Here is a 27,826-nt window from a genome sequence, read left to right as displayed (position 1 = left end):
GTGGTCCAGTGGGTAAGTGCCTGCCTTCCATGCAGGCAACCAGGGTTCAAATCCCGGGTTCGGCACCAGGTGACTGATGGTGGCAGAGCAGAGGTAAGTTGGAGGTGGGCCTAAATGGCCAATTGGTAAGTAAAATGTGTCTGTGTGTTGTGTACGAGTGGAATCATGCCTAGTGAATGAGGGATTGCAGATTGGTTGGTAAGTAAAATAGGTGTGGCCTGAACAGAGAAAGGTAAGAGGTGTTGTGTGCAGGAGGAGGAGGAGCCTAGGCAGAGTGGGTGGGGTCAGAGAGGAGGAGCCAGGTCAGAGAGGAGGGGTATAGGTGGAGCCTAGTCAGAGTGGGTGGGGTTAGAGAGGAGGAGTATAGGAGGAGCTGGGTCAGAGAGGAGGGGTATAGGAGGAGCCTAGTCAGAGTGGGAGGGGTCAGAGAGGAGGAGTATAGGAGGAGCCTAGTCAGAGTGGGTGGGGTCAGAGAGGAGGGGTATAGGCGGAGCCTGGGCAGAATGGGTGGGTTCAGAGAGCAGAGGAAGGGGAGGAGGATCCTGACATATTGTGGGGTACTGCAAATACTTTTTTACTGCACCCCCCTATACTCTCTGATTTCTGTTGGGAGGGGGCAGTCAAAATTTGGGGGAGCAGTATTAAAAGGTGCTTAGGCGCAACATGAAGGCGATGGGGTGCACACAATGGCTAGGCATCCAGGTACTTTTTTGGGGCTACCATTAGTTTTAATTGCTCTGATCCTCCCTCATGGGGTGTACCCCAAATGGTTAGGGGCCACGGGGGGGGCAAGAAGCTGTTTGACAGTTTCTATTAACAACAGGGTTCACCATACGATTATGCTGCAGTTATGGTATTCAAAGGTAAAACAAGGAGCATTTGGCTGTATTTTTGCAGGTGGGGTGCCCCAAAATGTTACTGCCAGCAGCAGCAGCAGCCCCCTTCCTCGCCACCCTGCAGATTGGTATAGGTACCTTTAGGACATTTCTGTTGAAAACAGAGGCTATAGCGAATCGCGCTACAAAATCCGAGAGCACTAACACTTGCTAAATAAAGGTGGCATCGGAGCATACGAATGAGGCAGGGAGAGGCTACTGTTGCAATTGGTTTGGTGGGTCATAGTGAATAACCTCGGAATGCAAATAGGCAGAAGTGTGAGGATTGGCAGTGTCTGTAGAGAATTTTGGCATGCTCTTCAGTTGATGTTTTCCTCCTTGAACTACAGAGGAAAGGCCTGGCCTTACTGTTGGGCAAAACATGTATTTATGATTTTAAGAAGTGTAGTCTGGATGTACTGAGAGGGCCTGTACAGTACGGTAAATGCCTGTATACCCCTGCAATGTGCATCCAACTGTCACTTGAGATTGAACAGCAAACGAAGCAGCTGGGTTACTGACTGAATGTAAATGGAAGGCACATAGGAAGGGTGTTTGTGGTCACTCAAATGATTGAAACCTGGTTGATGCACTACCAAAGCTGGGGTACCAGGGGGGAACATTTGAGGGGTATTGAGATGGTGGTGTCCAGAGGTCAAAATATGTTTCAGAGACACAGAGGTACTGCGGTCCTGGTCCCACATTGGGGGTAGACAAAAGTCCCTGCTAAAGATTTCTGTCCAACTGTTACCACATTTTGTGCAGCCTGGCTCCCTCTGTAACGATTCCCCAGTGTCTTTCGATCCTACAGATGACTGTAGCAAACTTCCCAAATTTTTTCTTGGCCTCATACTCCCAAAGGAGTGCCTGACATTTGCCAGCCTAACGATACTCACATTCTGGGAAAAACCTCACTAACTATGCATATTTATCTACCACACATGGCAAATCCTTACAATTGCAGAACATCATATCGCACTTGTCATCTTTGAGGTACTGTAAGTATTTGGATTTGAGGGAAATATTCATCCTTGCTTGCTCTCTCCCATCTGAAGTCTATGGTGCTGCTGTTCCTTTCTCACATGTCCCTTCAAAGAGACAAGTGACACACAGACTCAATCACTCAGCAAACATATATGCTTTGACGTTTTCATCTTGCTGTTTACCTTCCAAATATTCCCCCTGAACCGCAAATAAAGGCCTGCCATTCCTCATGCCCTCAGTCAAAGCAGTCCTTCGCTCCTTAGGCCCTGCAAGACCACCATGAACAAGAATCATGTCAGCAAGCAGAAGAAAAGCCTCAGTGTGCTCTTTTGTTCATACTGCTGCCCTCTAGTAACACTTCATGGCAACTGCAGCATAAGAATGGGACTGAGAAGAGGGCTGTCCTATGCAAATAATATCCTCCCATGCATACTTTCTTCTGAGACGGTCGGCGGCTTGTGCCGTGATACCGCCTCCAACAAATGGTCTTCAACCAAATTTTAAAAAAGCCCACCTGCCTTAGACGAAGGATTTTGCCACTCGAAGGAAGCACATGGGGACATCACCCTCATTTAGCAGGGTCCTAAATTGCCTGCTGTCAGCCTGTATACAGAACAAGGGCGTTCGTGGGCGTTCGTGAGCGTTCCTCAAAGGAAGGAGGTGGGTGATTAATTCACAGTGCCAGGGCAGGCCCAGCCCAGCCCAGCCCAGCCCAGCGCAGCCCAGCCCAGCCCGGCACAGCGCACTGCTTCACATCCTGCAGCAGGCATGATGCAGACCTACTAGAGCAAAGGCTTGACTCTGCCCTTGTCTGTCTCTTAAAGAAAACAATCTTTCTAGCTTCTTATTGCACCTGATAAATGGACTCTAGCTTGCCTCAAACTTGACCCATCATTTCATTAGCCAGAGCTCATACTTGACCTTTATTTCTATCCAAGCTCACTGGCACCACACCCCTGATTTGAGCGAGTTACTCACACCAAAATGAAAAATCACCATCATCCAACCTATTTTACAATAAGTGTAGCACCTTCCTCGCATTCTTGTGCTCAGTTATAACCCCCAATACCACAATTGCACTCTGCAATTCACCAAACTTAAAGGAAAAAGAATGAAGACATTGATAAAGGAAGACAAGGCCTTGTCCCTATTGCACCTACTTGAGAAATAGGGAGGTTGGTAGAAGGTCATGAGGGAAAACATTTGAAATTTTGGGACACACATGCCAAAAAGAGTGTCCACTTTTCTCCTCTGTTACCAAGTAAAAAAAAATCTTAGCAAAAAAAAAACCATTCACTTTTTGAAAATTTCCACCTTGGGATACCTCTACAGCATTGGCAGGATTCGAACCCTGGCCTGTGAGGGCTGTCTGCACCAAAGGTACAAGACTTACCTTTGAGCTATAGCTCCTTAGTGGTCTAGAGGATTGCAGTAGTAACTATAAGCAACATACAGGCCTTGGTGTCCTTCCCGGCGGCTTCCATTGCACATGAAAAGGATGACCATGACATAAGGACAATTTGATAGGCTACATACATGGAAACCAGTGTGGTCCAGTGGGTAAGTGCCTGCCTTCCATGCAGGCAACCAGGGTTCAAATCCCGGGTTCGGCACCAGGTGACTGATGGTGGCAGAGCAGAGGTAAGTTGGAGGTGGGCCTAAATGGCCAATTGGTAAGTAAAATGTGTCTGTGTGTTGTGTACGAGTGGAATCATGCCTAGTGAATGAGGGATTGCAGATTGGTTGGTAAGTAAAATAGGTGTGGCCTGAACAGAGAAAGGTAACAGGTGTTGTGTGCAGGAGGAGGAGCCTAGGCAGAGTGGGTGGGGTCAGAGAGGAGGAGCCAGGTCAGAGAGGAGGGGTATAGGTGGAGCCTAGTCAGAGTGGGTGGGGTTAGAGAGGAGGAGTATAGGAGGAGCTGGGTCAGAGAGGAGGGGTATAGGAGGAGCCTAGTCAGAGTGGGAGGGGTCAGAGAGGAGGAGTATAGGAGGAGCCTAGTCAGAGTGGGTGGGGTCAGAGAGGAGGGGTATAGGCGGAGCCTGGGCAGAATGGGTGGGAGCAGAGGAAGGGGAGGAGGATCCTGACTTATTGTGGGGTACTGCAAATACTTTTTTACTGCACCCCCCTATACTCTCTGATTTCTGTTGGGAGGGGGCAGTCAAAATTTGGGGGAGCAGTATTAAAAGGTGCTTAGGCGCAACGTGAAGGCGATGGGGTGCACACAATGGCTTGGCATCCAGATACTTTTTTGGGGCTACCATTAGTTTTAATTGCTCTGATCCTCCCTCATGGGGTGTACCCCAAATGGTTAGGGGCCACGGGGGGGCAAGAAGCTGTTTGACAGTTTCTATTAACAACAGGGTTCACCATACGATTATGCTGCAGTTATGGTATTCAAAGGTAAAACAAGGAGCATTTGGCTGTATTTTTGCAGGTGGGGTGCCCCAAAATGTTACTGCCAGCAGCAGCAGCAGCCCCCTTCCTCGCCACCCTGCAGATTGGTATAGGTACCTTTAGGACATTTCTGTTGAAAACAGAGGCTATAGCGAATCGCGCTACAAAATCCGAGAGCACTAACACTTGCTAAATAAAGGTGGCATCGGAGCATACGAATGAGGCAGGGAGAGGCTACTGTTGCAATTGGTTTGGTGGGTCATAGTGAATAACCTCGGAATGCAAATAGGCAGAAGTGTGAGGATTGGCAGTGTCTGTAGAGAATTTTGGCATGCTCTTCAGTTGATGTTTTCCTCCTTGAACTACAGAGGAAAGGCCTGGCCTTACTGTTGGGCAAAACATGTATTTATGATTTTAAGAAGTGTAGTCTGGATGTACTGAGAGGGCCTGTACAGTACGGTAAATGCCTGTATACCCCTGCAATGTGCATCCAACTGTCACTTGAGATTGAAAAGCAAACGAAGCAGCTGGGTTACTGACTGAATGTAAATGGAAGGCACATAGGAAGGGTGTTTGTGGTCACTCAAATGATTGAAACCTGGTTGATGCACTACCAAAGCTGGGGTACCAGGGGGGAACATTTGAGGGGTATTGAGATGGTGGTGTCCAGAGGTCAAAATATGTTTCAGAGACACAGAGGTACTGCGGTCCTGGTCCCACATTGGGGGTAGACAAAAGTCCCTGCTAAAGATTTCTGTCCAACTGTTACCACATTTTGTGCAGCCTGGCTCCCTCTGTAACGATTCCCCAGTGTCTTTCGATCCTACAGATGACTGTAGCAAACTTCCCAAATTTTTTCTTGGCCTCATACTCCCAAAGGAGTGCCTGACATTTGCCAGCCTAACGATACTCACATTCTGGGAAAAACCTCACTAACTATGCATATTTATCTACCACACATGGCAAATCCTTACAATTGCAGAACATCATATCGCACTTGTCATCTTTGAGGTACTGTAAGTATTTGGATTTGAGGGAAATATTCATCCTTGCTTGCTCTCTCCCATCTGAAGTCTATGGTGCTGCTGTTCCTTTCTCACATGTCCCTTCAAAGAGACAAGTGACACACAGACTCAATCACTCAGCAAACATATATGCTTTGACGTTTTCATCTTGCTGTTTACCTTCCAAATATTCCCCCTGAACCGCAAATAAAGGCCTGCCATTCCTCATGCCCTCAGTCAAAGCAGTCCTTCGCTCCTTAGGCCCTGCAAGACCACCATGAACAAGAATCATGTCAGCAAGCAGAAGAAAAGCCTCAGTGTGCTCTTTTGTTCATACTGCTGCCCTCTAGTAACACTTCATGGCAACTGCAGCATAAGAATGGGACTGAGAAGAGGGCTGTCCTATGCAAATAATATCCTCCCATGCATACTTTCTTCTGAGACGGTCGGCGGCTTGTGCCGTGATACCGCCTCCAACAAATGGTCTTCAACCAAATTTTAAAAAAGCCCACCTGCCTTAGACGAAGGATTTTGCCACTCGAAGGAAGCACATGGGGACATCACCCTCATTTAGCAGGGTCCTAAATTGCCTGCTGTCAGCCTGTATACAGAACAAGGGCGTTCGTGGGCGTTCGTGAGCGTTCCTCAAAGGAAGGAGGTGGGTGATTAATTCACAGTGCCAGGGCAGGCCCAGCCCAGCCCAGCCCAGCCCAGCGCAGCCCAGCCCAGCCCGGCACAGCGCACTGCTTCACATCCTGCAGCAGGCATGATGCAGACCTACTAGAGCAAAGGCTTGACTCTGCCCTTGTCTGTCTCTTAAAGAAAACAATCTTTCTAGCTTCTTATTGCACCTGATAAATGGACTCTAGCTTGCCTCAAACTTGACCCATCATTTCATTAGCCAGAGCTCATACTTGACCTTTATTTCTATCCAAGCTCACTGGCACCACACCCCTGATTTGAGCGAGTTACTCACACCAAAATGAAAAATCACCATCATCCAACCTATTTTACAATAAGTGTAGCACCTTCCTCGCATTCTTGTGCTCAGTTATAACCCCCAATACCACAATTGCACTCTGCAATTCACCAAACTTAAAGGAAAAAGAATGAAGACATTGATAAAGGAAGACAAGGCCTTGTCCCTATTGCACCTACTTGAGAAATAGGGAGGTTGGTAGAAGGTCATGAGGGAAAACATTTGAAATTTTGGGACACACATGCCAAAAAGAGTGTCCACTTTTCTCCTCTGTTACCAAGTAAAAAAAAATCTTAGCAAAAAAAAAACCATTCACTTTTTGAAAATTTCCACCTTGGGATACCTCTACAGCATTGGCAGGATTCGAACCCTGGCCTGTGAGGGCTGTCTGCACCAAAGGTACAAGACTTACCTTTGAGCTATAGCTCCTTAGTGGTCTAGAGGATTGCAGTAGTAACTATAAGCAACATACAGGCCTTGGTGTCCTTCCCGGCGGCTTCCATTGCACATGAAAAGGATGACCATGACATAAGGACAATTTGATAGGCTACATACATGGAAACCAGTGTGGTCCAGTGGGTAAGTGCCTGCCTTCCATGCAGGCAACCAGGGTTCAAATCCCGGGTTCGGCACCAGGTGACTGATGGTGGCAGAGCAGAGGTAAGTTGGAGGTGGGCCTAAATGGCCAATTGGTAAGTAAAATGTGTCTGTGTGTTGTGTACGAGTGGAATCATGCCTAGTGAATGAGGGATTGCAGATTGGTTGGTAAGTAAAATAGGTGTGGCCTGAACAGAGAAAGGTAACAGGTGTTGTGTGCAGGAGGAGGAGCCTAGGCAGAGTGGGTGGGGTCAGAGAGGAGGAGCCAGGTCAGAGAGGAGGGGTATAGGTGGAGCCTAGTCAGAGTGGGTGGGGTTAGAGAGGAGGAGTATAGGAGGAGCTGGGTCAGAGAGGAGGGGTATAGGAGGAGCCTAGTCAGAGTGGGAGGGGTCAGAGAGGAGGAGTATAGGAGGAGCCTAGTCAGAGTGGGTGGGGTCAGAGAGGAGGGGTATAGGCGGAGCCTGGGCAGAATGGGTGGGAGCAGAGGAAGGGGAGGAGGATCCTGACTTATTGTGGGGTACTGCAAATACTTTTTTACTGCACCCCCCTATACTCTCTGATTTCTGTTGGGAGGGGGCAGTCAAAATTTGGGGGAGCAGTATTAAAAGGTGCTTAGGCGCAACGTGAAGGCGATGGGGTGCACACAATGGCTTGGCATCCAGATACTTTTTTGGGGCTACCATTAGTTTTAATTGCTCTGATCCTCCCTCATGGGGTGTACCCCAAATGGTTAGGGGCCACGGGGGGGCAAGAAGCTGTTTGACAGTTTCTATTAACAACAGGGTTCACCATACGATTATGCTGCAGTTATGGTATTCAAAGGTAAAACAAGGAGCATTTGGCTGTATTTTTGCAGGTGGGGTGCCCCAAAATGTTACTGCCAGCAGCAGCAGCAGCCCCCTTCCTCGCCACCCTGCAGATTGGTATAGGTACCTTTAGGACATTTCTGTTGAAAACAGAGGCTATAGCGAATCGCGCTACAAAATCCGAGAGCACTAACACTTGCTAAATAAAGGTGGCATCGGAGCATACGAATGAGGCAGGGAGAGGCTACTGTTGCAATTGGTTTGGTGGGTCATAGTGAATAACCTCGGAATGCAAATAGGCAGAAGTGTGAGGATTGGCAGTGTCTGTAGAGAATTTTGGCATGCTCTTCAGTTGATGTTTTCCTCCTTGAACTACAGAGGAAAGGCCTGGCCTTACTGTTGGGCAAAACATGTATTTATGATTTTAAGAAGTGTAGTCTGGATGTACTGAGAGGGCCTGTACAGTACGGTAAATGCCTGTATACCCCTGCAATGTGCATCCAACTGTCACTTGAGATTGAACAGCAAACGAAGCAGCTGGGTTACTGACTGAATGTAAATGGAAGGCACATAGGAAGGGTGTTTGTGGTCACTAAAATGATTGAAACCTGGTTGATGCACTACCAAAGCTGGGGTACCAGGGGGGAACATTTGAGGGGTATTGAGATGGTGGTGTCCAGAGGTCAAAATATGTTTCAGAGACACAGAGGTACTGCGGTCCTGGTCCCACATTGGGGGTAGACAAAAGTCCCTGCTAAAGATTTCTGTCCAACTGTTACCACATTTTGTGCAGCCTGGCTCCCTCTGTAACGATTCCCCAGTGTCTTTCGATCCTACAGATGACTGTAGCAAACTTCCCAAATTTTTTCTTGGCCTCATACTCCCAAAGGAGTGCCTGACATTTGCCAGCCTAACGATACTCACATTCTGGGAAAAACCTCACTAACTATGCATATTTATCTACCACACATGGCAAATCCTTACAATTGCAGAACATCATATCGCACTTGTCATCTTTGAGGTACTGTAAGTATTTGGATTTGAGGGAAATATTCATCCTTGCTTGCTCTCTCCCATCTGAAGTCTATGGTGCTGCTGTTCCTTTCTCACATGTCCCTTCAAAGAGACAAGTGACACACAGACTCAATCACTCAGCAAACATATATGCTTTGACGTTTTCATCTTGCTGTTTACCTTCCAAATATTCCCCCTGAACCACAAATAAAGGCCTGCCATTTCTCATCCCCTCAGTCAAAGCAGTCCTTCGCTCCTTAGGCCCTGCAAGACCACCATGAACAAGAATCATGTCAGCAAGCAGAAGAAAAGCCTCAGTGTGCTCTTTTGTTCATACTGCTGCCCTCTAGTAACACTTCATGGCAACTGCAGCATAAGAATGGGACTGAGAAGAGGGCTGTCCTATGCAAATAATATCCTCCCATGCATACTTTCTTCTGAGACGGTCGGCGGCTTGTGCCGTGATACCGCCTCCAACAAATGGTCTTCAACCAAATTTTAAAAAAGCCCACCTGCCTTAGACGAAGGATTTTGCCACTCGAAGGAAGCACATGGGGACATCACCCTCATTTAGCAGGGTCCTAAATTGCCTGCTGTCAGCCTGTATACAGAACAAGGGCGTTCGTGGGCGTTCGTGAGCGTTCCTCAAAGGAAGGAGGTGGGTGATTAATTCACAGTGCCAGGGCAGGCCCAGCCCAGCCCAGCCCAGCCCAGCGCAGCCCAGCCCAGCCCGGCACAGCGCACTGCTTCACATCCTGCAGCAGGCATGATGCAGACCTACTAGAGCAAAGGCTTGACTCTGCCCTTGTCTGTCTCTTAAAGAAAACAATCTTTCTAGCTTCTTATTGCACCTGATAAATGGACTCTAGCTTGCCTCAAACTTGACCCATCATTTCATTAGCCAGAGCTCATACTTGACCTTTATTTCTATCCAAGCTCACTGGCACCACACCCCTGATTTGAGCGAGTTACTCACACCAAAATGAAAAATCACCATCATCCAACCTATTTTACAATAAGTGTAGCACCTTCCTCGCATTCTTGTGCTCAGTTATAACCCCCAATACCACAATTGCACTCTGCAATTCACCAAACTTAAAGGAAAAAGAATGAAGACATTGATAAAGGAAGACAAGGCCTTGTCCCTATTGCACCTACTTGAGAAATAGGGAGGTTGGTAGAAGGTCATGAGGGAAAACATTTGAAATTTTGGGACACACATGCCAAAAAGAGTGTCCACTTTTCTCCTCTGTTACCAAGTAAAAAAAAATCTTAGCAAAAAAAAACCATTCACTTTTTGAAAATTTCCACCTTGGGATACCTCTACAGCATTGGCAGGATTCGAACCCTGGCCTGTGAGGGCTGTCTGCACCAAAGGTACAAGACTTACCTTTGAGCTATAGCTCCTTAGTGGTCTAGAGGATTGCAGTAGTAACTATAAGCAACATACAGGCCTTGGTGTCCTTCCCGGCGGCTTCCATTGCACATGAAAAGGATGACCATGACATAAGGACAATTTGATAGGCTACATACATGGAAACCAGTGTGGTCCAGTGGGTAAGTGCCTGCCTTCCATGCAGGCAACCAGGGTTCAAATCCCGGGTTCGGCACCAGGTGACTGATGGTGGCAGAGCAGAGGTAAGTTGGAGGTGGGCCTAAATGGCCAATTGGTAAGTAAAATGTGTCTGTGTGTTGTGTACGAGTGGAATCATGCCTAGTGAATGAGGGATTGCAGATTGGTTGGTAAGTAAAATAGGTGTGGCCTGAACAGAGAAAGGTAACAGGTGTTGTGTGCAGGAGGAGGAGCCTAGGCAGAGTGGGTGGGGTCAGAGAGGAGGAGCCAGGTCAGAGAGGAGGGGTATAGGTGGAGCCTAGTCAGAGTGGGTGGGGTTAGAGAGTAGGAGTATAGGAGGAGCTGGGTCAGAGAGGAGGGGTATAGGAGGAGCCTAGTCAGAGTGGGAGGGGTCAGAGAGGAGGAGTATAGGAGGAGCCTAGTCAGAGTGGGTGGGGTCAGAGAGGAGGGGTATAGGCGGAGCCTGGGCAGAATGGGTGGGAGCAGAGGAAGGGGAGGAGGATCCTGACTTATTGTGGGGTACTGCAAATACTTTTTTACTGCACCCCCCTATACTCTCTGATTTCTGTTGGGAGGGGGCAGTCAAAATTTGGGGGAGCAGTATTAAAAGGTGCTTAGGCGCAACGTGAAGGCGATGGGGTGCACACAATGGCTTGGCATCCAGATACTTTTTTGGGGCTACCATTAGTTTTAATTGCTCTGATCCTCCCTCATGGGGTGTACCCCAAATGGTTAGGGGCCACGGGGGGGCAAGAAGCTGTTTGACAGTTTCTATTAACAACAGGGTTCACCATACGATTATGCTGCAGTTATGGTATTCAAAGGTAAAACAAGGAGCATTTGGCTGTATTTTTGCAGGTGGGGTGCCCCAAAATGTTACTGCCAGCAGCAGCAGCAGCCCCCTTCCTCGCCACCCTGCAGATTGGTATAGGTACCTTTAGGACATTTCTGTTGAAAACAGAGGCTATAGCGAATCGCGCTACAAAATCCGAGAGCACTAACACTTGCTAAATAAAGGTGGCATCGGAGCATACGAATGAGGCAGGGAGAGGCTACTGTTGCAATTGGTTTGGTGGGTCATAGTGAATAACCTCGGAATGCAAATAGGCAGAAGTATGAGGATTGGCAGTGTCTGTAGAGAATTTTGGCATGCTCTTCAGTTGATGTTTTCCTCCTTGAACTACAGAGGAAAGGCCTGGCCTTACTGTTGGGCAAAACATGTATTTATGATTTTAAGAAGTGTAGTCTGGATGTACTGAGAGGGCCTGTACAGTACGGTAAATGCCTGTATACCCCTGCAATGTGCATCCAACTGTCACTTGAGATTGAACAGCAAACGAAGCAGCTGGGTTACTGACTGAATGTAAATGGAAGGCACATAGGAAGGGTGTTTGTGGTCACTCAAATGATTGAAACCTGGTTGATGCACTACCAAAGCTGGGGTACCAGGGGGGAACATTTGAGGGGTATTGAGATGGTGGTGTCCAGAGGTCAAAATATGTTTCAGAGACACAGAGGTACTGCGGTCCTGGTCCCACATTGGGGGTAGACAAAAGTCCCTGCTAAAGATTTCTGTCCAACTGTTACCACATTTTGTGCAGCCTGGCTCCCTCTGTAACGATTCCCCAGTGTCTTTCGATCCTACAGATGACTGTAGCAAACTTCCCAAATTTTTTCTTGGCCTCATACTCCCAAAGGAGTGCCTGACATTTGCCAGCCTAACGATACTCACATTCTGGGAAAAACCTCACTAACTATGCATATTTATCTACCACACATGGCAAATCCTTACAATTGCAGAACATCATATCGCACTTGTCATCTTTGAGGTACTGTAAGTATTTGGATTTGAGGGAAATATTCATCCTTGCTTGCTCTCTCCCATCTGAAGTCTATGGTGCTGCTGTTCCTTTCTCACATGTCCCTTCAAAGAGACAAGTGACACACAGACTCAATCACTCAGCAAACATATATGCTTTGACGTTTTCATCTTGCTGTTTACCTTCCAAATATTCCCCCTGAACCGCAAATAAAGGCCTGCCATTCCTCATGCCCTCAGTCAAAGCAGTCCTTCGCTCCTTAGGCCCTGCAAGACCACCATGAACAAGAATCATGTCAGCAAGCAGAAGAAAAGCCTCAGTGTGCTCTTTTGTTCATACTGCTGCCCTCTAGTAACACTTCATGGCAACTGCAGCATAAGAATGGGACTGAGAAGAGGGCTGTCCTATGCAAATAATATCCTCCCATGCATACTTTCTTCTGAGACGGTCGGCGGCTTGTGCCGTGATACCGCCTCCAACAAATGGTCTTCAACCAAATTTTAAAAAAGCCCACCTGCCTTAGACGAAGGATTTTGCCACTCGAAGGAAGCACATGGGGACATCACCCTCATTTAGCAGGGTCCTAAATTGCCTGCTGTCAGCCTGTATACAGAACAAGGGCGTTCGTGGGCGTTCGTGAGCGTTCCTCAAAGGAAGGAGGTGGGTGATTAATTCACAGTGCCAGGGCAGGCCCAGCCCAGCCCAGCCCAGCCCAGCGCAGCCCAGCCCAGCCCAGCCCGGCACAGCGCACTGCTTCACATCCTGCAGCAGGCATGATGCAGACCTACTAGAGCAAAGGCTTGACTCTGCCCTTGTCTGTCTCTTAAAGAAAACAATCTTTCTAGCTTCTTATTGCACCTGATAAATGGACTCTAGCTTGCCTCAAACTTGACCCATCATTTCATTAGCCAGAGCTCATACTTGACCTTTATTTCTATCCAAGCTCACTGGCACCACACCCCTGATTTGAGCGAGTTACTCACACCAAAATGAAAAATCACCATCATCCAACCTATTTTACAATAAGTGTAGCACCTTCCTCGCATTCTTGTGCTCAGTTATAACCCCCAATACCACAATTGCACTCTGCAATTCACCAAACTTAAAGGAAAAAGAATGAAGACATTGATAAAGGAAGACAAGGCCTTGTCCCTATTGCACCTACTTGAGAAATAGGGAGGTTGGTAGAAGGTCATGAGGGAAAACATTTGAAATTTTGGGACACACATGCCAAAAAGAGTGTCCACTTTTCTCCTCTGTTACCAAGTAAAAAAAAATCTTAGCAAAAAAAAAACCATTCACTTTTTGAAAATTTCCACCTTGGGATACCTCTACAGCATTGGCAGGATTCGAACCCTGGCCTGTGAGGGCTGTCTGCACCAAAGGTACAAGACTTACCTTTGAGCTATAGCTCCTTAGTGGTCTAGAGGATTGCAGTAGTAACTATAAGCAACATACAGGCCTTGGTGTCCTTCCCGGCGGCTTCCATTGCACATGAAAAGGATGACCATGACATAAGGACAATTTGATAGGCTACATACATGGAAACCAGTGTGGTCCAGTGGGTAAGTGCCTGCCTTCCATGCAGGCAACCAGGGTTCAAATCCCGGGTTCGGCACCAGGTGACTGATGGTGGCAGAGCAGAGGTAAGTTGGAGGTGGGCCTAAATGGCCAATTGGTAAGTAAAATGTGTCTGTGTGTTGTGTACGAGTGGAATCATGCCTAGTGAATGAGGGATTGCAGATTGGTTGGTAAGTAAAATAGGTGTGGCCTGAACAGAGAAAGGTAACAGGTGTTGTGTGCAGGAGGAGGAGCCTAGGCAGAGTGGGTGGGGTCAGAGAGGAGGAGCCAGGTCAGAGAGGAGGGGTATAGGTGGAGCCTAGTCAGAGTGGGTGGGGTTAGAGAGGAGGAGTATAGGAGGAGCTGGGTCAGAGAGGAGGGGTATAGGAGGAGCCTAGTCAGAGTGGGAGGGGTCAGAGAGGAGGAGTATAGGAGGAGCCTAGTCAGAGTGGGTGGGGTCAGAGAGGAGGGGTATAGGCGGAGCCTGGGCAGAATGGGTGGGAGCAGAGGAAGGGGAGGAGGATCCTGACTTATTGTGGGGTACTGCAAATACTTTTTTACTGCACCCCCCTATACTCTCTGATTTCTGTTGGGAGGGGGCAGTCAAAATTTGGGGGAGCAGTATTAAAAGGTGCTTAGGCGCAACGTGAAGGCGATGGGGTGCACACAATGGCTTGGCATCCAGATACTTTTTTGGGGCTACCATTAGTTTTAATTGCTCTGATCCTCCCTCATGGGGTGTACCCCAAATGGTTAGGGGCCACGGGGGGGCAAGAAGCTGTTTGACAGTTTCTATTAACAACAGGGTTCACCATACGATTATGCTGCAGTTATGGTATTGAAAGGTAAAACAAGGAGCATTTGGCTGTATTTTTGCAGGTGGGGTGCCCCAAAATGTTACTGCCAGCAGCAGCAGCAGCCCCCTTCCTCGCCACCCTGCAGATTGGTATAGGTACCTTTAGGACATTTCTGTTGAAAACAGAGGCTATAGCGAATCGCGCTACAAAATCCGAGAGCACTAAAATTGCTAAATAAAGGTGGCATCGGAGCATACGAATGAGGCAGGGAGAGGCTACTGTTGCAATTGGTTTGGTGGGTCATAGTGAATAACCTCGGAATGCAAATAGGCAGAAGTGTGAGGATTGGCAGTGTCTGTAGAGAATTTTGGCATGCTCTTCAGTTGATGTTTTCCTCCTTGAACTACAGAGGAAAGGCCTGGCCTTACTGTTGGGCAAAACATGTATTTATGATTTTAAGAAGTGTAGTCTGGATGTACTGAGAGGGCCTGTACAGTACGGTAAATGCCTGTATACCCCTGCAATGTGCATCCAACTGTCACTTGAGATTGAACAGCAAACGAAGCAGCTGGGTTACTGACTGAATGTAAATGGAAGGCACATAGGAAGGGTGTTTGTGGTCACTAAAATGATTGAAACCTGGTTGATGCACTACCAAAGCTGGGGTACCAGGGGGGAACATTTGAGGGGTATTGAGATGGTGGTGTCCAGAGGTCAAAATATGTTTCAGAGACACAGAGGTACTGCGGTCCTGGTCCCACATTGGGGGTAGACAAAAGTCCCTGCTAAAGATTTCTGTCCAACTGTTACCACATTTTGTGCAGCCTGGCTCCCTCTGTAACGATTCCCCAGTGTCTTTCGATCCTACAGATGACTGTAGCAAACTTCCCAAATTTTTTCTTGGCCTCATACTCCCAAAGGAGTGCCTGACATTTGCCAGCCTAACGATACTCACATTCTGGGAAAAACCTCACTAACTATGCATATTTATCTACCACACATGGCAAATCCTTACAATTGCAGAACATCATATCGCACTTGTCATCTTTGAGGTACTGTAAGTATTTGGATTTGAGGGAAATATTCATCCTTGCTTGCTCTCTCCCATCTGAAGTCTATGGTGCTGCTGTTCCTTTCTCACATGTCCCTTCAAAGAGACAAGTGACACACAGACTCAATCACTCAGCAAACATATATGCTTTGACGTTTTCATCTTGCTGTTTACCTTCCAAATATTCCCCCTGAACCACAAATAAAGGCCTGCCATTTCTCATCCCCTCAGTCAAAGCAGTCCTTCGCTCCTTAGGCCCTGCAAGACCACCATGAACAAGAATCATGTCAGCAAGCAGAAGAAAAGCCTCAGTGTGCTCTTTTGTTCATACTGCTGCCCTCTAGTAACACTTCATGGCAACTGCAGCATAAGAATGGGACTGAGAAGAGGGCTGTCCTATGCAAATAATATCCTCCCATGCATACTTTCTTCTGAGACGGTCGGCGGCTTGTGCCGTGATACCGCCTCCAACAAATGGTCTTCAACCAAATTTTAAAAAAGCCCACCTGCCTTAGACGAAGGATTTTGCCACTCGAAGGAAGCACATGGGGACATCACCCTCATTTAGCAGGGTCCTAAATTGCCTGCTGTCAGCCTGTATACAGAACAAGGGCGTTCGTGGGCGTTCGTGAGCGTTCCTCAAAGGAAGGAGGTGGGTGATTAATTCACAGTGCCAGGGCAGGCCCAGCCCAGCCCAGCCCAGCCCAGCGCAGCCCAGCCCAGCCCGGCACAGCGCACTGCTTCACATCCTGCAGCAGGCATGATGCAGACCTACTAGAGCAAAGGCTTGACTCTGCCCTTGTCTGTCTCTTAAAGAAAACAATCTTTCTAGCTTCTTATTGCACCTGATAAATGGACTCTAGCTTGCCTCAAACTTGACCCATCATTTCATTAGCCAGAGCTCATACTTGACCTTTATTTCTATCCAAGCTCACTGGCACCACACCCCTGATTTGAGCGAGTTACTCACACCAAAATGAAAAATCACCATCATCCAACCTATTTTACAATAAGTGTAGCACCTTCCTCGCATTCTTGTGCTCAGTTATAACCCCCAATACCACAATTGCACTCTGCAATTCACCAAACTTAAAGGAAAAAGAATGAAGACATTGATAAAGGAAGACAAGGCCTTGTCCCTATTGCACCTACTTGAGAAATAGGGAGGTTGGTAGAAGGTCATGAGGGAAAACATTTGAAATTTTGGGACACACATGCCAAAAAGAGTGTCCACTTTTCTCCTCTGTTACCAAGTAAAAAAAAATCTTAGCAAAAAAAAAACCATTCACTTTTTGAAAATTTCCACCTTGGGATACCTCTACAGCATTGGCAGGATTCGAACCCTGGCCTGTGAGGGCTGTCTGCACCAAAGGTACAAGACTTACCTTTGAGCTATAGCTCCTTAGTGGTCTAGAGGATTGCAGTAGTAACTATAAGCAACATACAGGCCTTGGTGTCCTTCCCGGCGGCTTCCATTGCACATGAAAAGGATGACCATGACATAAGGACAATTTGATAGGCTACATACATGGAAACCAGTGTGGTCCAGTGGGTAAGTGCCTGCCTTCCATGCAGGCAACCAGGGTTCAAATCCCGGGTTCGGCACCAGGTGACTGATGGTGGCAGAGCAGAGGTAAGTTGGAGGTGGGCCTAAATGGCCAATTGGTAAGTAAAATGTGTCTGTGTGTTGTGTACGAGTGGAATCATGCCTAGTGAATGAGGGATTGCAGATTGGTTGGTAAGTAAAATAGGTGTGGCCTGAACAGAGAAAGGTAACAGGTGTTGTGTGCAGGAGGAGGAGCCTAGGCAGAGTGGGTGGGGTCAGAGAGGAGGAGCCAGGTCAGAGAGGAGGGGTATAGGTGGAGCCTAGTCAGAGTGGGTGGGGTTAGAGAGGAGGAGTATAGGAGGAGCTGGGTCAGAGAGGAGGGGTATAGGAGGAGCCTAGTCAGAGTGGGAGGGGTCAGAGAGGAGGAGTATAGGAGGAGCCTAGTCAGAGTGGGTGGGGTCAGAGAGGAGGGGTATAGGCGGAGCCTGGGCAGAATGGGTGGGAGCAGAGGAAGGGGAGGAGGATCCTGACTTATTGTGGGGTACTGCAAATACTTTTTTACTGCACCCCCCTATACTCTCTGATTTCTGTTGGGAGGGGGCAGTCAAAATTTGGGGGAGCAGTATTAAAAGGTGCTTAGGCGCAACGTGAAGGCGATGGGGTGCACACAATGGCTTGGCATCCAGATACTTTTTTGGGGCTACCATTAGTTTTAATTGCTCTGATCCTCCCTCATGGGGTGTACCCCAAATGGTTAGGGGCCACGGGGGGGCAAGAAGCTGTTTGACAGTTTCTATTAACAACAGGGTTCACCATACGATTATGCTGCAGTTATGGTATTCAAAGGTAAAACAAGGAGCATTTGGCTGTATTTTTGCAGGTGGGGTGCCCCAAAATGTTACTGCCAGCAGCAGCAGCAGCCCCCTTCCTCGCCACCCTGCAGATTGGTATAGGTACCTTTAGGACATTTCTGTTGAAAACAGAGGCTATAGCGAATCGCGCTACAAAATCCGAGAGCACTAACACTTGCTAAATAAAGGTGGCATCGGAGCATACGAATGAGGCAGGGAGAGGCTACTGTTGCAATTGGTTTGGTGGGTCATAGTGAATAACCTCGGAATGCAAATAGGCAGAAGTGTGAGGATTGGCAGTGTCTGTAGAGAATTTTGGCATGCTCTTCAGTTGATGTTTTCCTCCTTGAACTACAGAGGAAAGGCCTGGCCTTACTGTTGGGCAAAACATGTATTTATGATTTTAAGAAGTGTAGTCTGGATGTACTGAGAGGGCCTGTACAGTACGGTAAATGCCTGTATACCCCTGCAATGTGCATCCAACTGTCACTTGAGATTGAACAGCAAACGAAGCAGCTGGGTTACTGACTGAATGTAAATGGAAGGCACATAGGAAGGGTGTTTGTGGTCACTCAAATGATTGAAACCTGGTTGATGCACTACCAAAGCTGGGGTACCAGGGGGGAACATTTGAGGGGTATTGAGATGGTGGTGTCCAGAGGTCAAAATATGTTTCAGAGACACAGAGGTACTGCGGTCCTGGTCCCACATTGGGGGTAGACAAAAGTCCCTGCTAAAGATTTCTGTCCAACTGTTACCACATTTTGTGCAGCCTGGCTCCCTCTGTAACGATTCCCCAGTGTCTTTCGATCCTACAGATGACTGTAGCAAACTTCCCAAATTTTTTCTTGGCCTCATACTCCCAAAGGAGTGCCTGACATTTGCCAGCCTAACGATACTCACATTCTGGGAAAAACCTCACTAACTATGCATATTTATCTACCACACATGGCAAATCCTTACAATTGCAGAACATCATATCGCACTTGTCATCTTTGAGGTACTGTAAGTATTTGGATTTGAGGGAAATATTCATCCTTGCTTGCTCTCTCCCATCTGAAGTCTATGGTGCTGCTGTTCCTTTCTCACATGTCCCTTCAAAGAGACAAGTGACACACAGACTCAATCACTCAGCAAACATATATGCTTTGACGTTTTCATCTTGCTGTTTACCTTCCAAATATTCCCCCTGAACCGCAAATAAAGGCCTGCCATTCCTCATGCCCTCAGTCAAAGCAGTCCTTCGCTCCTTAGGCCCTGCAAGACCACCATGAACAAGAATCATGTCAGCAAGCAGAAGAAAAGCCTCAGTGTGCTCTTTTGTTCATACTGCTGCCCTCTAGTAACACTTCATGGCAACTGCAGCATAAGAATGGGACTGAGAAGAGGGCTGTCCTATGCAAATAATATCCTCCCATGCATACTTTCTTCTGAGACGGTCGGCGGCTTGTGCCGTGATACCGCCTCCAACAAATGGTCTTCAACCAAATTTTAAAAAAGCCCACCTGCCTTAGACGAAGGATTTTGCCACTCGAAGGAAGCACATGGGGACATCACCCTCATTTAGCAGGGTCCTAAATTGCCTGCTGTCAGCCTGTATACAGAACAAGGGCGTTCGTGGGCGTTCGTGAGCGTTCCTCAAAGGAAGGAGGTGGGTGATTAATTCACAGTGCCAGGGCAGGCCCAGCCCAGCCCAGCCCAGCCCAGCGCAGCCCAGCCCAGCCCAGCCCGGCACAGCGCACTGCTTCACATCCTGCAGCAGGCATGATGCAGACCTACTAGAGCAAAGGCTTGACTCTGCCCTTGTCTGTCTCTTAAAGAAAACAATCTTTCTAGCTTCTTATTGCACCTGATAAATGGACTCTAGCTTGCCTCAAACTTGACCCATCATTTCATTAGCCAGAGCTCATACTTGACCTTTATTTCTATCCAAGCTCACTGGCACCACACCCCTGATTTGAGCGAGTTACTCACACCAAAATGAAAAATCACCATCATCCAACCTATTTTACAATAAGTGTAGCACCTTCCTCGCATTCTTGTGCTCAGTTATAACCCCCAATACCACAATTGCACTCTGCAATTCACCAAACTTAAAGGAAAAAGAATGAAGACATTGATAAAGGAAGACAAGGCCTTGTCCCTATTGCACCTACTTGAGAAATAGGGAGGTTGGTAGAAGGTCATGAGGGAAAACATTTGAAATTTTGGGACACACATGCCAAAAAGAGTGTCCACTTTTCTCCTCTGTTACCAAGTAAAAAAAAATCTTAGCAAAAAAAAAACCATTCACTTTTTGAAAATTTCCACCTTGGGATACCTCTACAGCATTGGCAGGATTCGAACCCTGGCCTGTGAGGGCTGTCTGCACCAAAGGTACAAGACTTACCTTTGAGCTATAGCTCCTTAGTGGTCTAGAGGATTGCAGTAGTAACTATAAGCAACATACAGGCCTTGGTGTCCTTCCCGGCGGCTTCCATTGCACATGAAAAGGATGACCATGACATAAGGACAATTTGATAGGCTACATACATGGAAACCAGTGTGGTCCAGTGGGTAAGTGCCTGCCTTCCATGCAGGCAACCAGGGTTCAAATCCCGGGTTCGGCACCAGGTGACTGATGGTGGCAGAGCAGAGGTAAGTTGGAGGTGGGCCTAAATGGCCAATTGGTAAGTAAAATGTGTCTGTGTGTTGTGTACGAGTGGAATCATGCCTAGTGAATGAGGGATTGCAGATTGGTTGGTAAGTAAAATAGGTGTGGCCTGAACAGAGAAAGGTAACAGGTGTTGTGTGCAGGAGGAGGAGCCTAGGCAGAGTGGGTGGGGTCAGAGAGGAGGAGCCAGGTCAGAGAGGAGGGGTATAGGTGGAGCCTAGTCAGAGTGGGTGGGGTTAGAGAGGAGGAGTATAGGAGGAGCTGGGTCAGAGAGGAGGGGTATAGGAGGAGCCTAGTCAGAGTGGGAGGGGTCAGAGAGGAGGAGTATAGGAGGAGCCTAGTCAGAGTGGGTGGGGTCAGAGAGGAGGGGTATAGGCGGAGCCTGGGCAGAATGGGTGGGAGCAGAGGAAGGGGAGGAGGATCCTGACTTATTGTGGGGTACTGCAAATACTTTTTTACTGCACCCCCCTATACTCTCTGATTTCTGTTGGGAGGGGGCAGTCAAAATTTGGGGGAGCAGTATTAAAAGGTGCTTAGGCGCAACGTGAAGGCGATGGGGTGCACACAATGGCTTGGCATCCAGATACTTTTTTGGGGCTACCATTAGTTTTAATTGCTCTGATCCTCCCTCATGGGGTGTACCCCAAATGGTTAGGGGCCACGGGGGGGCAAGAAGCTGTTTGACAGTTTCTATTAACAACAGGGTTCACCATACGATTATGCTGCAGTTATGGTATTCAAAGGTAAAACAAGGAGCATTTGGCTGTATTTTTGCAGGTGGGGTGCCCCAAAATGTTACTGCCAGCAGCAGCAGCAGCCCCCTTCCTCGCCACCCTGCAGATTGGTATAGGTACCTTTAGGACATTTCTGTTGAAAACAGAGGCTATAGCGAATCGCGCTACAAAATCCGAGAGCACTAACACTTGCTAAATAAAGGTGGCATCGGAGCATACGAATGAGGCAGGGAGAGGCTACTGTTGCAATTGGTTTGGTGGGTCATAGTGAATAACCTCGGAATGCAAATAGGCAGAAGTGTGAGGATTGGCAGTGTCTGTAGAGAATTTTGGCATGCTCTTCAGTTGATGTTTTCCTCCTTGAACTACAGAGGAAAGGCCTGGCCTTACTGTTGGGCAAAACATGTATTTATGATTTTAAGAAGTGTAGCCTGGATGTACTGAGAGGGCCTGTACAGTACGGTAAATGCCTGTATACCCCTGCAATGTGCATCCAACTGTCACTTGAGATTGAACAGCAAACGAAGCAGCTGGGTTACTGACTGAATGTAAATGGAAGGCACATAGGAAGGGTGTTTGTGGTCACTAAAATGATTGAAACCTGGTTGATGCACTACCAAAGCTGGGGTACCAGGGGGGAACATTTGAGGGGTATTGAGATGGTGGTGTCCAGAGGTCAAAATATGTTTCAGAGACACAGAGGTACTGCGGTCCTGGTCCCACATTGGGGGTAGACAAAAGTCCCTGCTAAAGATTTCTGTCCAACTGTTACCACATATTGTGCAGCCTGGCTCCCTCTGTAACGATTCCCCAGTGTCTTTCGATCCTACAGATGACTGTAGCAAACTTCCCACATTTTTTCTTGGCCTCATACTCCCAAAGGAGTGCCTGACATTTGCCAGCCTAACGATACTCACATTCTGGGAAAAACCTCACTAACTATGCATATTTATCTACCACACATGGCAAATCCTTACAATTGCAGAACATCATATCGCACTTGTCATCTTTGAGGTACTGTAAGTATTTGGATTTGAGGGAAATATTCATCCTTGCTTGCTCTCTCCCATCTGAAGTCTATGGTGCTGCTGTTCCTTTCTCACATGTCCCTTCAAAGAGACAAGTGACACACAGACTCAATCACTCAGCAAACATATATGCTTTGACGTTTTCATCTTGCTGTTTACCTTCCAAATATTCCCCCTGAACCACAAATAAAGGCCTGCCATTTCTCATCCCCTCAGTCAAAGCAGTCCTTCGCTCCTTAGGCCCTGCAAGACCACCATGAACAAGAATCATGTCAGCAAGCAGAAGAAAAGCCTCAGTGTGCTCTTTTGTTCATACTGCTGCCCTCTAGTAACACTTCATGGCAACTGCAGCATAAGAATGGGACTGAGAAGAGGGCTGTCCTATGCAAATAATATCCTCCCATGCATACTTTCTTCTGAGACGGTCGGCGGCTTGTGCCGTGATACCGCCTCCAACAAATGGTCTTCAACCAAATTTTAAAAAAGCCCACCTGCCTTAGACGAAGGATTTTGCCACTCGAAGGAAGCACATGGGGACATCACCCTCATTTAGCAGGGTCCTAAATTGCCTGCTGTCAGCCTGTATACAGAACAAGGGCGTTCGTGGGCGTTCGTGAGCGTTCCTCAAAGGAAGGAGGTGGGTGATTAATTCACAGTGCCAGGGCAGGCCCAGCCCAGCCCAGCCCAGCCCAGCGCAGCCCAGCCCAGCCCGGCACAGCGCACTGCTTCACATCCTGCAGCAGGCATGATGCAGACCTACTAGAGCAAAGGCTTGACTCTGCCCTTGTCTGTCTCTTAAAGAAAACAATCTTTCTAGCTTCTTATTGCACCTGATAAATGGACTCTAGCTTGCCTCAAACTTGACCCATCATTTCATTAGCCAGAGCTCATACTTGACCTTTATTTCTATCCAAGCTCACTGGCACCACACCCCTGATTTGAGCGAGTTACTCACACCAAAATGAAAAATCACCATCATCCAACCTATTTTACAATAAGTGTAGCACCTTCCTCGCATTCTTGTGCTCAGTTATAACCCCCAATACCACAATTGCACTCTGCAATTCACCAAACTTAAAGGAAAAAGAATGAAGACATTGATAAAGGAAGACAAGGCCTTGTCCCTATTGCACCTACTTGAGAAATAGGGAGGTTGGTAGAAGGTCATGAGGGAAAACATTTGAAATTTTGGGACACACATGCCAAAAAGAGTGTCCACTTTTCTCCTCTGTTACCAAGTAAAAAAAAATCTTAGCAAAAAAAAACCATTCACTTTTTGAAAATTTCCACCTTGGGATACCTCTACAGCATTGGCAGGATTCGAACCCTGGCCTGTGAGGGCTGTCTGCACCAAAGGTACAAGACTTACCTTTGAGCTATAGCTCCTTAGTGGTCTAGAGGATTGCAGTAGTAACTATAAGCAACATACAGGCCTTGGTGTCCTTCCCGGCGGCTTCCATTGCACATGAAAAGGATGACCATGACATAAGGACAATTTGATAGGCTACATACATGGAAACCAGTGTGGTCCAGTGGGTAAGTGCCTGCCTTCCATGCAGGCAACCAGGGTTCAAATCCCGGGTTCGGCACCAGGTGGCTGATGGTGGCAGAGCAGAGGTAAGTTGGAGGTGGGCCTAAATGGCCAATTGGTAAGTAAAATGTGTCTGTGTGTTGTGTACGAGTGGAATCATGCCTAGTGAATGAGGGATTGCAGATTGGTTGGTAAGTAAAATAGGTGTGGCCTGAACAGAGAAAGGTAAGAGGTGTTGTGTGCAGGAGGAGGAGGAGCCTAGGCAGAGTGGGTGGGGTCAGAGAGGAGGAGCCAGGTCAGAGAGGAGGGGTATAGGTGGAGCCTAGTCAGAGTGGGTGGGGTTAGAGAGGAGGAGTATAGGAGGAGCTGGGTCAGAGAGGAGGGGTATAGGAGGAGCCTAGTCAGAGTGGGAGGGGTCAGAGAGGAGGAGTATAGGAGGAGCCTAGTCAGAGTGGGTGGGGTCAGAGAGGAGGGGTATAGGCGGAGCCTGGGCAGAATGGGTGGGAGCAGAGGAAGGGGAGGAGGATCCTGACTTATTGTGGGGTACTGCAAATACTTTTTTACTGCACCCCCCTATACTCTCTGATTTCTGTTGGGAGGGGGCAGTCAAAATTTGGGGGAGCAGTATTAAAAGGTGCTTAGGCGCAACGTGAAGGCGATGGGGTGCACACAATGGCTTGGCATCCAGATACTTTTTTGGGGCTACCATTAGTTTTAATTGCTCTGATCCTCCCTCATGGGGTGTACCCCAAATGGTTAGGGGCCACGGGGGGGCAAGAAGCTGTTTGACAGTTTCTATTAACAACAGGGTTCACCATACGATTATGCTGCAGTTATGGTATTGAAAGGTAAAACAAGGAGCATTTGGCTGTATTTTTGCAGGTGGGGTGCCCCAAAATGTTACTGCCAGCAGCAGCAGCAGCCCCCTTCCTCGCCACCCTGCAGATTGGTATAGGTACCTTTAGGACATTTCTGTTGAAAACAGAGGCTATAGCGAATCGCGCTACAAAATCCGAGAGCACTAAAATTGCTAAATAAAGGTGGCATCGGAGCATACGAATGAGGCAGGGAGAGGCTACTGTTGCAATTGGTTTGGTGGGTCATAGTGAATAACCTCGGAATGCAAATAGGCAGAAGTGTGAGGATTGGCAGTGTCTGTAGAGAATTTTGGCATGCTCTTCAGTTGATGTTTTCCTCCTTGAACTACAGAGGAAAGGCCTGGCCTTACTGTTGGGCAAAACATGTATTTATGATTTTAAGAAGTGTAGTCTGGATGTACTGAGAGGGCCTGTACAGTACGGTAAATGCCTGTATACCCCTGCAATGTGCATCCAACTGTCACTTGAGATTGAACAGCAAACGAAGCAGCTGGGTTACTGACTGAATGTAAATGGAAGGCACATAGGAAGGGTGTTTGTGGTCACTAAAATGATTGAAACCTGGTTGATGCACTACCAAAGCTGGGGTACCAGGGGGGAACATTTGAGGGGTATTGAGATGGTGGTGTCCAGAGGTCAAAATATGTTTCAGAGACACAGAGGTACTGCGGTCCTGGTCCCACATTGGGGGTAGACAAAAGTCCCTGCTAAAGATTTCTGTCCAACTGTTACCACATTTTGTGCAGCCTGGCTCCCTCTGTAACGATTCCCCAGTGTCTTTCGATCCTACAGATGACTGTAGCAAACTTCCCAAATTTTTTCTTGGCCTCATACTCCCAAAGGAGTGCCTGACATTTGCCAGCCTAACGATACTCACATTCTGGGAAAAACCTCACTAACTATGCATATTTATCTACCACACATGGCAAATCCTTACAATTGCAGAACATCATATCGCACTTGTCATCTTTGAGGTACTGTAAGTATTTGGATTTGAGGGAAATATTCATCCTTGCTTGCTCTCTCCCATCTGAAGTCTATGGTGCTGCTGTTCCTTTCTCACATGTCCCTTCAAAGAGACAAGTGACACACAGACTCAATCACTCAGCAAACATATATGCTTTGACGTTTTCATCTTGCTGTTTACCTTCCAAATATTCCCCCTGAACCACAAATAAAGGCCTGCCATTTCTCATCCCCTCAGTCAAAGCAGTCCTTCGCTCCTTAGGCCCTGCAAGACCACCATGAACAAGAATCATGTCAGCAAGCAGAAGAAAAGCCTCAGTGTGCTCTTTTGTTCATACTGCTGCCCTCTAGTAACACTTCATGGCAACTGCAGCATAAGAATGGGACTGAGAAGAGGGCTGTCCTATGCAAATAATATCCTCCCATGCATACTTTCTTCTGAGACGGTCGGCGGCTTGTGCCGTGATACCGCCTCCAACAAATGGTCTTCAACCAAATTTTAAAAAAGCCCACCTGCCTTAGACGAAGGATTTTGCCACTCGAAGGAAGCACATGGGGACATCACCCTCATTTAGCAGGGTCCTAAATTGCCTGCTGTCAGCCTGTATACAGAACAAGGGCGTTCGTGGGCGTTCGTGAGCGTTCCTCAAAGGAAGGAGGTGGGTGATTAATTTACAGTGCCAGGGCAGGCCCAGCCCAGCCCAGCCCAGCCCAGCCCAGCCCAGCGCAGCCCAGCCCAGCCCGGCACAGCGCACTGCTTCACATCCTGCAGCAGGCATGATGCAGACCTACTAGAGCAAAGGCTTGACTCTGCCCTTGTCTGTCTCTTAAAGAAAACAATCTTTCTAGCTTCTTATTGCACCTGATAAATGGACTCTAGCTTGCCTCAAACTTGACCCATCATTTCATTAGCCAGAGCTCATACTTGACCTTGATTTCTATCCAAGCTCACTGGCACCAAACCCCTGATTTGAGCGAGTTACTCACACCAAAATGAAAAATCACCATCATCCAACCTATTTTACAATAAGTGTAGCACCTTCCTCGCATTCTTGTGCTCAGTTATAACCCCCAATACCACAATTGCACTCTGCAATTCACCAAACTTAAAGGAAAAAGAATGAAGACATTAATAAAGGAAGACAAGGCCTTGTCCCTATTGCACCTACTTGAGAAATAGGGAGGTTGGTAGAAGGTCATGAGGGAAAACATTTGAAATTTTGGGACACACATGCCAAAAAGAGTGTCCACTTTTCTCCTCTGTTACCAAGTAAAAAAAAATCTTAGCAAAAAAAAAAAACATTCACTTTTTGAAAATTTCCACCTTGGGATACCTCTACAGCATTGGCAGGATTCGAACCCTGGCCTGTGAGGGCTGTCTGCACCAAAGGTACAAGACTTACCTTTGAGCTATAGCTCCTTAGTGGTCTAGAGGATTGCAGTAGTAACTATAAGCAACATACAGGCCTTGGTGTCCTTCCCGGCGGCTTCCATTGCACATGAAAAGGATGACCATGACATAAGGACAATTTGATAGGCTACATACATGGAAACCAGTGTGGTCCAGTGGGTAAGTGCCTGCCTTCCATGCAGGCAACCAGGGTTCAAATCCTGGGTTCGGCACCAGGTGACTGATTGTGGCAGAGCAAAGGTAAGTTGGAGGTGGGCCTAAATGGCCAATTGGTAAGTAAAATGTGTCTGTGTGTTGTGTACGAGTGGAATCATGCCTAGTGAATGAGGGATTGCAGATTGGTTGGTAAGTAAAATAGGTGTGGCCTGAACAGAGAAAGGTAACAGGTGTTGTGTGCAGGAGGAGGAGGAGCCTAGTCAGAGTGGGCGGGGTCAGAGAGGAGGTGCCAGGTCAGAGAGGAGGGGTATAGGTGGAGCCTAGTCAGAGTGGGTGGGGTTAGAGAGGAGGAGTATAGGAGGAGCTGGGTCAGAGAGGAGGGGTCAGAGAGGAGGGGTATAGGCGGAGCCTGGGCAGAATGGGAGGGTTCAGAGAGCAGAAGAAGGGGAGGAGGATCCTGACTTATTGTGGGGTACTGCAAATACTTTTTTACTGCACCCCCCTATACTCTCTGATTTCTGTTGGGAGGGGGCAGTCAAAATTTGGGGGAGCAGTATTAAAAGGTGCTTAGGCGCAACGTGAAGGCGATGGGGTGCACACAATGGCTTGGCTTCCAGG

Source organism: Lissotriton vulgaris, chromosome 2_1 (assembly GCF_964263255.1).
Source record: "Lissotriton vulgaris chromosome 2_1, aLisVul1.2, whole genome shotgun sequence".
In the NCBI taxonomy this organism is placed as follows: Eukaryota; Metazoa; Chordata; class Amphibia; order Caudata; family Salamandridae; genus Lissotriton; species Lissotriton vulgaris.
This window is presented reverse-complemented; position numbering follows the sequence as displayed.